Source organism: Papio anubis, chromosome 6, assembly GCF_008728515.1.
Source record: "Papio anubis isolate 15944 chromosome 6, Panubis1.0, whole genome shotgun sequence".
Classification (NCBI taxonomy): Eukaryota; Metazoa; Chordata; class Mammalia; order Primates; family Cercopithecidae; genus Papio; species Papio anubis.
This window is the reverse complement of record NC_044981.1, coordinates 80,582,463-80,596,304: the sequence shown is the minus strand read 5'-3', so window position 1 is coordinate 80,596,304 and position 13,842 is coordinate 80,582,463. Positions and strand designations below refer to the sequence as shown.

At 38.6% G+C, this 13,842-nt stretch overlaps 1 pseudogene; it reads right to left on the bottom strand.

Annotated features, from left to right (window-relative positions):
- Positions 1-5,898: 5,898 nt before the first annotated feature.
- On the bottom strand, positions 5,899-12,287 carry LOC116275327 (annotated as a pseudogene).
- Between the last annotated feature and the right edge of the window lie 1,555 nt (positions 12,288-13,842).

Here is a 13,842-nt window from a genome sequence, read left to right as displayed (position 1 = left end):
TCTAGGCTCTTCTTGAACCCCTCAGTTCAAGTAATCCTCTAGCCTTGGCCTTCCAAGGTGTTGGGATTATAGGCATGAGACACCATGCCTAGGACCTCATTTCCTTTTTTTTCTTTTTTTTTTTTTGAGATGGAGTCTCGCTGTGTCGCCTAGGCTGGAGTGCAGTGGCCGGATCTCAGCTCACTGCAAGCTCTGCCTCCTGGGTTTATGCCATTCTCCTGCCTCAGCCTCCTGAGTAGCTAGGACTACAGGCGCCCGCCGCCTCGCCCGGCTAGTTTTTTGTATTTTTTAGTAGAGACGGGGTTTCACCATGTTAGCCAGGATCCTCATTTCCTTTTATATCTCTTTCTCCTACTGCCTCTTCCTATCCTCCTCATGCCCTTACTCCCCCAACCCTGAAATCCTCAGGCAACTTCTGATATGTTCCCTGTCATTTTTTGGATTAGTTTACATTTCCTAGAATTTTATGTAAATGGAATTATTCAATATGAGTTCCTTTCTTTTTCTGGCTCCTTTCACTTAGAATTATTTTGCAGTTCATCAGAGTTGTAGTTTGTATCAATGGTCCACTCTTTTATATTGCTAAATAGTGTTCCATTGTATGTATATACCACAATTTATTTATTCATTCACCTGTTAATGGATAGTTGGGTTGTTTACAGTTTTTGTCTGTTACGAATAAAGTTGCTATAGACATTTGTGTACAAATCTTTGTATGAACGTATGCTTTTATTTTTCTTGGGTAAATCTGTAGGAAGTAGAATGGATGGATCATGTTGTTACTGGAAAGGGGTCCCAATCTAGACCCCAAGAGAAAGTTCTTGAACCTCGCATAATAAATAATTTTGGGCATGTCCTTAGGGTAAATTGAAAGCAAGTTTATTCAGAAAGTAAAGGAATAAAGCAATGGTTACTCTATAGGCAGAGCAGTGGCGTGGGCTGCTCAACTGATTATACTTGCAGTTATTTCTTTATTATAAGTTAAACAAGGGGTGAGTTATTTATGAATTTTCTGGGAAAGGGGTGGGCAATTGAGGGCTTCTCCCCTTTTTAGAGCATATAGGGTAACTTCTGAATGTTGCCGTTTCATTTGTAAACTGTCGTGCTGCTGTTGGGAGTATCTTTCAGGATGCTAATGTGTTATAATTAGCACGTAATGAGCAGTGAGGATGGCCAGAGGTCACTTTCCTCGCCATCTTGGTTTTGGTGGGTTTTGGCCTGCTTCTTTAGTACATTATTTTATCAGGAAGGTCTTTGTGACCTGTACCTTGTGCAGACCTACTGTTTGATCCTGTGACTAAGAATGCCTACTGGGAATGCAGCCTAGCATGTCTCAGCCTTATTTTACCTGGCCCTTCTTCAAAATGGAGTGGCTCTGGTTCAAATGCCTCTGACAATATGTAGATGTATGTTTAACTTTTAAAGAAATTGCTAAATTGTTTCCCAAAGTAGATATAGCATTTTGTGCCCCCACTAGCAGTGTTTGAGGCTCCATTTCACCTATGTCTTTACAAACACCTGCTGTGATCAGTTTTTCTAATTTTACACATTCTAATCAGTATGTACTGCCACCTCATTGTGATTTTAGTTTGCATTTCTTTAATGACTAATGGCATTGACCATAATCATTCCTATAGAACATCATTCTGATTTTAGTCCAATATACTGAGATCACTAAATTCTGTTCCGCCTTTTTATAGTGGTCCTTTGCTGCCCAGTTTGTTGCTGAGCATTCCAGCGACATTGTGCTACATCCTGTTGGCTAAGCTGGTCATAAAGCCACTAATAAATGCCAACCATCTCATTCAATGACATCCCTTATATTGGCGCTGATTATAACCAAATTTTGTGTCTCACATTCTAGTTGATGTGTACTTAGACATGAGAAACAGGATCTAGACCCTATATTTTTTATTTATTGATAAGATGTTAGATTTGGGGAAATCAGATTCCTTGGAATTATTGTTTTTTCCCCTTTCAGCATGATCCGTCTATTGAAGACACTGAAATTGACCTGGCCTAGTACAAGTTAAGTATCCGTTATCTGAAATGCTTGGGACCAGAAATGTTTAAATATTGCATTTTTCCCAGATTTTAAAATATTTGCATGTACATAATGAGATATCTCAGATATGAGGCCCAAGTCTAAACAAGAAATTCATTTTTGTTTCATATACACCTTACACATATAGTCCGAATGTAATTCTATATAATATTTTAAATAATTGTGTATGTTTTAATCACACGAGGTCAGGTGATATGGTTTGACTGTGTCCCCACCCAAATCTCGCCTTGAACTGTAATAATCCCCACATATCAAGGGCAGGGCTAAGTGGAGATAATGGAATCATGGGTGTGCTTTCCCCCATACTGTTCTTGTGGTAGAGAATAAGTCTCAAGAGATCTGATGGTTTTATAAGTGGGAATTCTCCTGCACCAGCTCTCTTGACTGCTGCCATGTAAGATGTGCCTTTACTTCTTCTTTGCCTTTTGCCATGATTGTGAGGCCTCCCCAGCCATGGGGAACTGTGAGTCCATGAAATCTCTTTCCTTAATAATTTCCCAGTCTCCAGTATGTCTTTCTTAGCAGTGTGAGAACAGACTTGTACATTAGGTGTAAAATTTTCCACTGTGGTGTCATGTTGGTGCTTAAAATTTTCAGATTTTGGAGCATTTTGGATTTCAGATTTTTGTATCAGTAAATCTGACCTGTATAATTCTTCCACTGGACAACACAAGCTTTTTACATAACCTTCCATTAATGTATCTATCTCTTAGGCTCCCTAACCTAAAGACTCATCTACACTAAACACACATAAAAAGTGGCATAAATGAGTATGTTTTCAGATATAGGGTGACTATTAAATACCCTCTGAACTTCTTCAAGATATTAGTAAAATTGATTTTATTTTTTGTAGCATTTTTCTCTTTTATTTTTATTGAAGAAAGCACATGATTACTTTTTCCACTTTATCACTCTTTCGGGTCCTCTGCTGAATTCAGAACTCTTCCCCTGACTTCTTCTCACCAGGTTTAGATACAGTTCCCTTTCCATCATGAGGAATTCACCACCCTACTAGTCTTTTATAGTTCAGGTTGTCATAAATCTTTTATTTATAGCTCACAATCACTCTTCCTGGGTGTCTTGCTTCCAGCACCACATATGTTTTAGAACAAAGTTGACTCATATGATTTTCAATTATAATTTAACATGCTTCCCTTTGTATTTCCTGCCTGGCTGTTTTCCATAAGATTTCCAATTCTTATCTCTCTCTTCCTTGACATATTAGCTCTGTTAGAAAGGCTCAGACTTACTGACTTTGTAGAACAATTAGTCATGATTCTTCTATGCATCTGTCCACTATCTTGCTACAAAGATGCTGATTTTCTTGACATACCAATTTGTCAATATGAAATTGTGAAATATATTATGTGAGCCCTCTCTGTGGCCCCTTTAGAAAATTTGGATATTTGAAAGTATCTTTTTGTATTCATCTTAACTCTGATCTTAACAGTCCTAGAAGATTCTAATTTTGAGAAGTGTTTATATGTGTGTGTGTGTGTATATATATTTATATATACCCCCAATGCATTCTTAAAAGAAATGCCTTTAGCTGATTCATGAATATTCACTGATTTTATTCAATGATGAATAAATCTAGTATTTGACAACTATTAAGCCAGCATGATTTGGACTCTTCTTCTACCTACTTTTCCTGGAGTCACCGCTGTGATTATACTAACTTTGAAGAGAGAAGTTCGGATTGATTTGAAGTAACATGTGAAAATGTGGTTGAGGTTCCTTACAGTCTCTAGTGGAAATCTGTCCACATCAGAGAACCTCCGCATGAGGTGGCATGATTGGTTTTATGTGTTCCAGGGAGGCCTAGTATTTGACAAGCTGGGAATGTTTTGGATTAAAATGGAAGCACATTGGCAGAGTGGTGTGGGGAAGCTTGCATAATGTATAATGCCTGTCAGCACCCTGCCTTGATCGAGCTGGTGCTTACAAGTTCCTCAATTTAATGAGTCCAATATACACCTATGAGTTTTTATAAGCTAACACCAAAGCAAGTTAGAAAAAGTTGAAACACATATGTTTTTTGACCAACTGTGATATTTTCAGGTACTCACCCATGAGGCTTTAAAATGCCTATAACATTTTCTATTGGAAGCAGTTTCTGGAAGCAATAGTGTACTTGAGGTCTAAATTTACACAGCCCCTTGAAGGTGCATCACCTTCATGATCCAAAGATCTGCCTTGTAGCAATTCCTTCTTCTTCATTCTTCTATAGTTTTGCACTTACATATTTTGGCCAGAAACTAAACTTTTTTGCTTACTCTAATGCCTTTGATCCATAGAGTTATTCAAATTTTAAAAAGTCTTGAAACTACCAAAAGGGTTACTAAATGGTATAGTTGGGGGAGGAGAGAGGTGATTGTAATGGAATTATCTGAATAACAAAGATTGGACAATAAATCTATTTTATTTCCTACCTTACTGATGAAAATCTTTGTAACTTTTTTTTAACCTTAATAAGTTCAATATAGTAAGCATAATGTAACTTTTCTCTAATGATTGAGAATGCTGTTGTACCCGAGGCTTACAGTTTTGAACATTGACTGTCATTGGGAATAGTTCCTTGCATACAATAGATGCTCAGTAAATATTTACTGGAAAAACAATGAATGAATTGCATAGTACTACCATTCCAGAAATGAGAGAGAAGGACTTAAGTCTTCATCGACCCCAGGGATACATTGCCTATTTTTCTATAAAAGATTGTCTTTTACTCTTTATTTTCTAAATTATTTTGTAAAAAGTGGAACACAAAAAGGATCATTCAACTGAGTGTTAAGTTTAGATGGGTTCTGATGAACTGAGCCGTAACGAAATATTTTTTAAAATTTTGTGTTTTGTAGAGAAAATGTTAAAAAACACTGACAGTATTAGTAAGAAACAGGTTTGCTCAGATGTAGCTTAAGACACTGTAAAGCTGTCTTGAGCATTCAAGAATGTAGTGGGTTTTGTGTGTGCCAAAACCCTTTAGCTTATACCATCCCAATGCTAAGATCAGAAAGTTCGACTATCCACAGAGTCAAAAGGAGCACAGCTCAAGCCAAAAAGCGTGACAGGATGCACAGTATATATTGTACATTGCCCTCTTTTAAGATTTGCTTTTTCAAAGAAGACATGAAATGAGTATTCCCTAGCCAGATTCTCTACTCTCTTCATTACAGCATAATTGGCACTATGGTTTCCCTGACATCTGTACCAAAGATGTTGCTGATTGCTGAACGCATGATATTGGCAGTGGTTGTCAGCTGTTCTGGGTTAGTGCAGCTGATGTAATCACCAAAGTTTCATTCATAACAAGAGCTCGTCTTATAAGGCCCCTTAACCACTCAAATATGGATTTGTGCTGTACGGTCAAAGATCGAGCATGTATGCAGCACGAAGAAGTCCAGAACGTTCTGGTAGATATTTTATTTGCCAACAATATTTCTTTCAGTTGTGTCCAATAAAAATAGTTTGAGTGGATGAATGGTGTGGAGAGACAAGGTTCTTATACCTAGAGGTCTCTCTGATCTTTCATCTTTCCCCCTGAGATCTCTGCTCCACTTTTCATCAAAAGCGCCAGAGACATGCTCCTTCAGGATTGATTCTCATGCTGGTTTCACAGGGATTGATGGTGTGTGTTTTTCTTGTGTAGCCATGTGGATTGAGTAACTGATCTTCCTTGTTGAGCAGTTAATGAGTGCTTTTCTTTGCCTGGCAGGCTTCTATTTCTCTTTTAAAACTTGGCTCAGGCATCTTCTCTGCAAGGGTTATTTCTTGTCACCCCCCCCCCCCACCGCCAACAACTCTGCTTCTGCTCTCATAATATCATGTGTTTATGTCTGTCAAAGCACTCACAACACTGTATTGAAATTTTGTGTTGTACATCTGTCATCCTTTCTAAAGTGTAAGCTTCTCTAGGGCAATGGCTGGGTCTTATTCATCTATTCATCTATGTATATCCTGTCCTGAAGCATCGAATAGCAAAGAAATATCTTTCTCAAACTGTAATGTTTGCAGACAACTTTAGCTGGTGCAGGGATTTAGCTGGCGCACGGACCCAGCACTCAGTTACATTCAATTGCATACAAGAATGTTATTCCTCTTTATAATTTTTTTCCAATTCTTCTGATAATGACAAGAGGAAATTCTTACTTGGTTCTAACATGTTATTAATGTGTCCCTAACTTTGCTAAGGCTTTATTTTAATTGACTTTGGGGCTTAGAGTCTTTAACAGACAACTGTATCCACCCAGAGTGTCATAATATTGTTTGTTTTTTCCTAGAGTTTATTTATTTTTTGGCCATTTTCTGTTTATGGCAAGGGATACTGGTTTTTCTTTATTGTTGTGATATGCAATTTCCTGATAAATTTTAATTTATTTCAATTAAAATGAGTCAAATATTAATAAAAAGATGTAAGATGATATGTGAAGGTGGCTTCACTGTCAGATTATCATGTAGTATGTAACCCTGAGCAAGCTAACAAGCCTCTGTAGACCTCAGTGTTCTTCAATAGTAGAAGGGAATGGAGTTAAATATCACATTAATACGAATATATAAGGTCAACCATAAGATTACAAAGAAATCTTTTATGGAAAATTTCTCTTGTTTCTTGAGGGGGATATTTACTTTCCTCTCCCATTATCAGTCTTTGTGTGGAAAAGACTGAGAAGTACCAATGAATGTAAAAGTGGTGTGTTCAAAACAAGGGCTGTAATAACTGAATAATCGTATAATTTACATAGTAATACATTATAGGAGCTTTACGAACATTGCCTGTCATCATTAAAAACAAGCAATCCTTAACAGGCACTCTCAGCCCTACTTCCCTGCCAGACAACACAGAAATTTAGTGGCTTCCTCAGATTTCAGTTCCAATTTTTCTGATTCCAAAACCCACAAGTTCTTCATCCTTTGCCACACTGGAATTACAAAGTGAAGCCACGAGGGCCTGAGATTCAGAAATCTGTAATGACAATGCATTTAAACATGCACATAGTATCTACACAATTGTACATAATAACATCCTTTTTTTAAAAGAGAAACTGGTTGGTATCTGAGGGCTCTAGAAATCATCTGTCGGAGGTCAAAATCGTGTAATAGTTGACCATTCAGTATCTGAAGCTTCACATTGTGTGCGTGATCTTTGTGTAGAGGTGGGTTGGCTAGAAAGCTTAGAATCTGTGCTTCCCCTTTTGTGTTTTTCATGGTTTTGTAAGAAGATGGGAATCTTAAATGGTCTTCAAAGTGGAAAGAATAATATTGGTTCAAAAGGGACAACAGAGATCCCACAATGTTTGGAATGGAGGAAGGTTTCACATCTTTCTTCTGATACCTGTCAGGAGTAAATACCACTAACCGGCCTCAGATAATCTACCCAAGATGCTTAATTCCTCTCCTGAGCAGAGGATAGCAACACTTCAAAGATGATCCTCATTTTTTTATTTGCAAAAGTTTATTCGCAAAATTTTTTTGCAAAAGTTTTTTTTGCAAAAGTTTTTTTTGCAAAAGTTGAAGAGTAGGTAATCCCAACTTTCCATATTTGTAGTGCTCACAAATCAATTAACAAACCAACTCTTAACTCCTTTTGCAGATAAATGCTTTGCATTAACAAAAGTGGAGATATTTAGATCGATTTGCTCCATTAGCTGGATCCATTACATATACTACTTGATATACTATTCCCTAGGGGTTTGTATATGCCACTATAGTGAAATTCAAAAAAATTTTCCAACCTATATTTGTAATATAAAATGTATATTTTGTCTTAGTCCCCATTTCTTGATATACAAGTCTTAAAATCCTTAGAATCTACAAAGTGATATATTTTTGTATGCTAATAAGTTGACTGATGGCTGGCAGTCTCTAGGTAGCTTCAGGATGGCTTCTAGTCACAGAAAGGAAGGCAGGATTGGAGGTTTGGGACTTTCAGCCCCTCTACCCAACCTCCAGGGAGGGGAGAAGGACTCAAGTTTAAGGCGATCACCAATGGCCAGTGATGTAATCAATTATGTCTATGCAATGAACCCTCCATAAAAACCCAGAAGGACAGGTTTTGGAGAGCTTCCAGAACAGCTGAACATGTGGAGGTTCCTGGAAGGGAGTGCACCGAAGGAGGACATGGAAACTCCTGGCCCCTTGCTCCATACCTTATCCTATGCATTTCTTCATTAGCATTGTTGGTAAAAGCCTTTATAATAAATTGGTAAATGTAAGTATATCTCTCTGGGTTCTGTCAATCATGCTAGCAAATTAATACATCCAAGGAGAGGGTTGTGTCACCTCTAATTTATAGCCAATTGATCAGAATTACAGATAAAACAACCTCTTGTGATTGGCATCTAAAAAGCGGGGGGCAGTCTTGGGGACTGAGCCCTCAGCTTGTGGGATCTGACACTATCTTCGGGTAGATAGTGTCAGAATTGAACAGTTAAAGGATACCCAGCTGTGGCCACCGCAGGAATGATTGCTTGCTTGTTGTGTGTGGAAAAACCTTCACACATTTGGTCACAGAAGTGGTCTGTGATGATTGTTGTGGTGTGAGAGCAGAGGAAAAACAGTCTGTGTCTTTTTTCTACTCAAAATGTTATAAGTGCAAATGTCTTAGTCACATTCAAAACTGTCTTTATTTTTCTGACTTCATCTTATCTCTGTTTGCCATCCACATTAGAAAATAAAATCTTAGAAAATGTCTGGCAAACATGATAATTTTAGGTTACAACCCAGTATACTTGAGGCTTTCCTTGTGTCTCTTTTTCTTGTCCCAGGCAATCGTGCCGTTTTCCAGGGTTCCACACAGGAACTTATGGGCCTGCAGACTTACTGGGGCATTCGATAGCCCCACTCACTGGAGCAAAGGGCACGGGGACACAGCATCAAAGGTGCTGTCTAAAAAGGTGCCTTTATATCTTATTCTTGCTGCCCTGATAAGTCTTCTCCAAAGATTCCTTTGTCTTATGGAATCTTTATTGAGTCTGGGCAAAAACCTTTTGTTTTTTGGTAGTTTTAAAACTTTATTTGATGTATTTGATGATCAGCAGCTGGTTCTTATTCACGTTGGCTGTAGATTTTTGAAAGTGGTAACAGGTACAGAGGTGACCAACGTATAGAGCTTGTTTAGTGAATCTTCATCCTCATTATGTTTTCTGGACAACACAGATATGGTATTGGACATTCCTTATTTCTTTGGCCCAGACAGCTTTGTTGAGCCTGGCATTAATGGACACATCTGGAGTATCCATCTCCTTCATGGCAAATTTCTGGTTCTCTTGGAGTGCCTGAGGGGCATGCTTCATGAAGCCCACTCCACTGATGCGCTTGTGAATGTCATTGATGGGGTAGTCTTGGGTCACCACCTCTTGATGGAAGAAGAGCCCTTCTTCTCACCACCCTTTTTTATGGGAGCCATGCTGCCAGGCCTAAGTTGGAAAGGAAGAGCGAGAAGGATTTCCAACAAACTTGTTATAACCACATTGCTTGCTTCTGTTCTTATTGTTTAAGCTAGGACCCAAACAATGCAATCGCAGCTTGAAAGCCTTCCTCACAAGGCTATTGTCTCTTTCAAAGATTCAAAATTGTATTTTGAACCTCAAAACTGAGCTTGGACCAGTTTTGGGTTGGGCATATTGCAGTTTATTTTATTATAACCCTCTTATGGCTTATACAGACATTTTATATATATAATGTTCCATGTGTGAAATATTTAAGAAAACCAACATGAGTAGTGACATTTTGCATTTCTGCAGTAACAGCTTGACTCTGCGGGCATGAAGCTGGAGTATCCTAGCTTCCTGGGCTGGTAGCAGGCACCCTGGGGAACATGGGTGTGCAGGAGATGGAGGCTGTGTATTGTAAATTCTTCAAATCACTGTCCTTCCATATATATGAAACTATTCATTTTTATAAGCCCGATGGAGCATTAAATGTTTTGTTGCTTCTAAATCTCACTGTAATGAAAACTTATTCCTGCAGTCTACTGAAGGGTTCAATCAATGTTTTTCTCTTAATATTTCTATATCCTTCCCTGCTTGATAGAGTCAGTAACTATAACCAGTCAGATGTGAAAGAGAATAAATAAATTCTTAAGTCCTTCATCAGAAACTATACTTAAATAAAACAATTTTAATTGTACACATTTGTCATATATGTTGTTCTTTTGAGATGAAGGTATATTTTGGAGGGGGGTAGAGTTAAAAGGCTTTATAACTAGTGGAATTTAGGCTAAAACTGTCAAGTAATATTGCAAGTGTCTAGCAGGTGGCAACTGTTACCCTGGTTCCTGCATGGCAGGCCCTTGAGCCCTGAGTAGTGCAGAGGTTCTGGAGTCAGGTTACTTGATTCCACAGCCTAGCTTTTCTCTTGGTGAGTTTCCTTAGGCCCACTGTGTGCATCCGCATCCTGTTCCATGAGGTGGCAAAGATAAACCTATCTCAGAGGGTTGCTATGGGGACACAATGAGTTAAAGTATGTGAAGTCCGGCCAGGATGTGAAATCTTAACCATCAAACCTTGCCTTCTATGCAAATCCAAACGCACATTTTTTTCCTCATAAAGGTGATGTCTAATAGATGTTGTCCAGTTACATCATTGGGAAATTAATTGATATTTACCATGTATAAAGTGCTGTACTGTGGTGGACAGCAGGAATGTGAAATGGCTTAAAACATGGTCTGCCCCCAGGGAATTTAGAAATGTGGCAATAAAATGGGGACATAAAAAGGTGGTTTTCAGAGCAAGATAGTTTATGCAAAGGGTCAGTTGAAACCATAATTCTTCAGGGACTATTAGCTCAAGCTGACATAGGCTGGGGGCCCAGGACTTTGTGTGTGGTATTCCATTTCATGCTTCTTTTGTTAGAAAGGTGTCTTTTCTCTCCAGGAAGCTTTCCCTGGACCCATTTCTAACCTCTGGGATTACTGGACAAAGAATGGGGAGGGAATTTCATGCAGGAAGAATATCACAGAAAATGAATGGACTAGAGAGCACAGAGGGCCTATGTGAATTTGATTCTGTGAAAATATAAAATGTGTCATGCGAAATAGTGGGGATGTTGCTGAGACAGGCAGGTGATGGGAGCCATCAGTAGCAATTGGGCAAGGGGTTGGAATAAGCAGACTTTATGTGTTAGGAAAAATCCAATGGCATTGTGGAGAATGGAGTCCCTAGGGGCAGGACTGAGTCAGGGAAATCATTAGGAGGCTATCATAATAGTCCAGGTGAGGGTGGTTGTTGGGACCTATAGCTTAGTACATTTAGAGAGGACGGGGTGGATTCATGAACTATTTGGGAGAAAAATCTGGTGAATTTTCTGACTGGAGATCAAGGGTGGTATGGGTGGTTTGGACTCATGAGAAGGAAGTGCAGGAGAAGAGGCAGGGTCAGCTTGGGAGAAAATCATGAGTGCGAGGAGCCTGTGCAACATACAGAGGGAGTGTCCTGTAGAGGTTGGATGTAAGTTGGAAGCTCAAGGGAGAGATCAGGGTTGAGAGAGATATTGTAGCATTACTGGCATATGTGGTTGAACTGTGTCAAGGAGGGTGTGGAGCAGGGAGAGAGCGGGTTCAAGATGGGTCTTGGGAAGCACTTAAAGGTAGGAGAAGGAAGAGCAACCGTAAAGGAGTCTGCGAAAGAATGAAGATGAGGGCAGGAACCAGAGTGCAGGGAGCAGGAAGTAAATAGGAGAAAACCTGTGTGGATTACCTTTATAAAGCTTGGTAGTTAAGATCTGGGGAAAGAAACAATAATTAGAAGAAAATGCAGTGAAAGCTGTGTACTGCTGGGATAATCTGGCCACAGGGTTGTGACTGCATGAACCAGGTTGATGACAAGCAATAGGAGGTAAGAAAAAAATACCAGGAGACTAGGCAGGAAGGCTCCCTAAGGCTGGGAGACTAGACAGATGGGGCTGCCATTGTCAGGAATAAAGTCGTTTGTAGTCACACTGTTTCCAGGGACATGTGTTTCTAGGTTGATCATGGAATGGAAATTTTAAAATAGAATAGGATGTGGTGGTGTTATTATTTAAACTAAGATTTTACTTATATGTACTAGCAAAAAAATGCCAGAATGTTTTTTTAATGAACACCTACTTTTTATTTAAATGTGCTGAGGTTGTGCCTAAAAATGACATATTATATTAATTTGCATTTCTTGGTTGGAAGGCAGGCAGTATCTTATAATGTGTAAGCACTCAGACTACTAGTTCCCGCTTGTTAAACATGGGGATAAATAGAATACCTTCTTGAAGAGGTTTTTTTTTTTTTTTTTGAGACGGACTCTCGCTCTGTTCCCCTGGCTGGAGTGCAGTGGCACGATCTCGGCTCACTGCAAGCTCCGCCTCCCGGGTTCCTGCCATTCTCCTGCCTCAGCCTCCCAAGTAGCTGGGACTACAGGTGCCCGCCACTGCGCCCGGCTAATTTTTTTGTATTTTTAGGAGAGACGGGGTTTCACCGTGGTCTCGAACTCCTGACCTTGTGATCCGTCCGCCTCGGCCTCCCAAAGTGCTGGGATTACAGGCGTGAGCCACCGCGCCCGGCCGAAGAGGTTGTTTTGATGACTAAATGAGATCAGCATACATATAAGCATAGGGGTCAGCACATAATAAGCACTGAAAGGTTATCTGTTATTTTTATTTTGATAGTCACTCCTGAATATGATTTTTATGCCAATTGCAGTTTATTGAACAGGGTTTCAGTCATTTAAAACTTATGATAATTATATATAAGCTTATATTTACTTCTGAGCTACGAGAATGAGATATTCTTACCTAAATAAAATTACACAAATTCTTAGAAGAAAATATGTACCTACTTAAGAGAGCTGTTTTTTTTCCCACCATTTTAGGAACTCTATTACATGCACATGATTTAATTCCATGTAAACTAAAGCTAACAGGTAGACACTTTGGGCACTTTACAAGTTATTGAAATCTGTTTGCAAATGCAGAATGTCTATTAAATAACATTTAACCCAATGCATCCACCACAGAACTTAGCCTTCAAATTTTATTTGTTTAAGTATATTCTACAGAAGAAAAAAATTATACTGAATTCAGAAAACATCTCTCTCTGATATGTCAAAGTTACTTGGGGGTTTTGATAATTTTTATTTATGTGAATGTGTGTGTGTGTGCGTGTGTGTGTGTGTGTGTGTGCACATGCTGAGACTAACTAGAAAGGACTTTATCTTATGTCCCTTTTAAATGTGACTTTCTCTGGGATGGTATTTTGGATATTGTAGATACTCAACAAATATTTCTAGTATGCCTACAAGAACAAAATACAATTTTTGTACTAATTTCTAAAATTGGTTCATTATTTGATGCAGATATTAGATTTTGTGTTTACTTTAATCACCTCATATCAGGATGGGAAGATATCTCATGTCAGTTAATGGTATGCTTTTCTTCTGAAATGTATATCTATAGATTATTTCTCTTTCTTTCCCAAGTAATAGAATAATTCATTATGGATTGAGTTCCTAGGAAATTTGATTTCTGTCAGGCTGAGATTACTATATCCAGGAGCAACACAGGTCAGGTTTCTTTTCTCATGGAGGATCTGGGTTTCATATCAAGAAATATTCATTTATTTCATTTCCTCCACAAAATTCTGTGAGATATGGTATGCTTTAAGTTTAATCTGAAATACACAGATTTGTAAGTCTTTAAATAAAATTAATTCTTAAAAGGGGTTTTTAACTAACAATTACTTTCACTTTCCACAACTGTGGTGTAGGCTTTCATTATAAAATGAAGAAAAGGGACAACCTTGTGCTAGGGTG